We start from the raw sequence: 2,615 nt of genomic DNA, 5'->3' as shown, positions 1-2,615 counted from the left end.
AGTGTAATTTGAGAAGTCGTAAAACTGTTATTAATGTGTTCCCAATACAAAAAAAGCGCAACACCACGCGAGTTTCTAGGAAATAATGATGTTGCCTTTATCATTTTCCGTAGAAACCCTAAAACTTTGATTCAATGATGTTTCGGATATGATACTCCATACAAAAAGTTTAAATTTAGTCCCTTGAAAAATAATGGCAGATATTAGAAAAATATGTTTGATTATAGTATATATATACTCTTTAAAAGAGTAAGGAATATTCATAAATAATACAAAACTGCGGAAATGCACTGCTGTTTGTATTAGAGGTAACCAGTGTATGTTAATAACCGGACAATTGCCTACACATGAGCATAAACTGTTCATATGGGCGGCTTATCTGACGGCCCCATTTCACTCGCAAAGAGATACACTGTGAGAAGTGAAAATGGACGTTTTTGATTTTTGTCTTAATAATGCGTAATTGCTCCACCAATCCTCAGACATTCAGCAGTTCGTCGTGACATGCTCCTAATCAAACGTCCAATCCCGATTTAGGGCAATCTGACCCACTCCTCTTGCAGTGACACGGCCCTTTCTTGCAGTGTTGTCGGTTTACGTTGACGAACACGTCTCCCGTGCATGCAAATGGGCTGCATGTAGCCGATTTCTAATCGTTTGGGGTGTAACTTCGAATTCCTGCAACATGGTACAAGTTTACAGAAAGCTGATTGCCCGTTTGTCCTCGATTTCGCAGGACCTGTGTACGAATATATCGATCCTGGGCTTGTGTAGTGACCTAGGACGACCTGAACGAGGTCTATCATCAACATTGTGTGTGTGTTTGTACCGGTTCCACAGTCTGCTAATCACAGACTGTGACACATTCAGCATGTTGGCTACTGCTCGTTGTTTAGAACCCATTTGAAGCATGCCAATAGCACGTGGACGCTCATCATGTTGAAGACGTCTCATTGCAAATTAAACGTAACACACTAAAGCAAATATACGCTAAACAGTAAATCTTATGCGAGAACCAATTGGAAAGCAAACATGGATAGGTTAAACCAGGAAGCGACAGTTTTCATCAACCCTTCCTTGAAGTGTCAAATTTGACAATGAACCTTTCCCACGTGTATTGCGTGTCGCACATGCAGCTCAGTGAGTCTGTTCTGGCGGTAGGTTCTTCATCTGCGAACATACTCTCTAATCATGTCAAGTGTTCATGACTATTTATCATATCACAACCTGCATAGGTATTTGCATTTCAATATCCCCTACTTTTTTTGAAGAGTATAATTATATATTCAGGTAACTCTGTATTTAACACCAGGTATTGTTTACCAAGTGGCTGCGCATTTGCATATATTTTCCTAAATTACACATTTTAAAATCACTAAAATAGATTTTAACTAAAATCAAAATGAAATTTTAAATTTTATGCGTTTCACGAAAATCGATTGTATCTTAAAATGCAATTTTTATCTATTTTAGATAAAATTGCTTGCGCCCGCGCAGTGCACATTTCCGATGCGGGTACTAACGGTGAACTAACTGGTACAATATCAATGGGGGGGGGGGGGGGCATACATTGTAGCAATGTTTGCACATGGTAAGACAGTCATCCCGAGGTGAAATAAATGAGTTTATTGCCTATTATTTGTTTTGAAATTATGGGTGAGTTGGCCTTGAACTTGACATTTGATTTACTCGCAGGCTTGAATGTAAATATTAATTTGTATCGATAAACTATATTAAATCGCTTGAATTTCGTAGTTTTATGGCATTTTGGATAAAGAAACTATTGGAAATTGTCACAAAGATATGATATTTGTGACTCAAACGACTAATCTAGGCTGTAAATTGTTGTCGAATTTTAAAAGTATTTAACAAATTTGAAACTAATCCATCAAATAGCCAATGTTCCGATGTCTAGATTTAAAATGTCATCCCATACTGTTTTAAAATTTTTTTGAAATTACCAAAGTGCCACATTCCTTATTGGATATATTATGCCTATCTATGTTACTCAAAATGATTTTTTTCCCAAAATAAAATATCTTTGGCTCCTAAAACTTCTCTAATTTGTGCTGTGTTAATAACGGAAGCCTTGATTAAGATATAATAATAAACTTATGACATTAAAATTTAATTTCAAATAGACCTATAACATAATCTGGGATTATTGATTTATCTTTGTACAAATCATCATAACCCCAAAACCATATGAGTAAATATTTTGCATATGGCATGTCTAGACCTTCTAATACCAAGAAATTGGCCATTTTAAATGAAGATATTTTTTAAAGATAAGAATGTTCTTTCTTTCCATGACATTCATTATGAAGAGAGTTCAGATTTTCTTTTAGTGGTTTTTTTTCTGTTAATTATATGAAAACAGTATAATTTATGCTTGAATCATATTGTAATGTATAAAACAGTAACAAAGGGTTTTGTTTACTGGGGTTTTGATTGTTTTTATACGTGTGGAATGTGGACGTATATTGCCGTCACCCCTGTCTGTGTGTCGCCTACAGGCCACAATTATTAAGTGATCATCTTGAAACTTTACATACTTATTCCTTATACCCTAAGGATGACCCCTATTGTCTTTGGTGCAGGCCCGACCCCCAGGG

The sequence above is a fragment of the Patella vulgata genome, chromosome 7 (genome assembly GCF_932274485.2).
Source record: "Patella vulgata chromosome 7, xgPatVulg1.2, whole genome shotgun sequence".
Taxonomy (NCBI): Eukaryota; Metazoa; Mollusca; class Gastropoda; family Patellidae; genus Patella; species Patella vulgata.
This window is presented reverse-complemented; position numbering follows the sequence as displayed.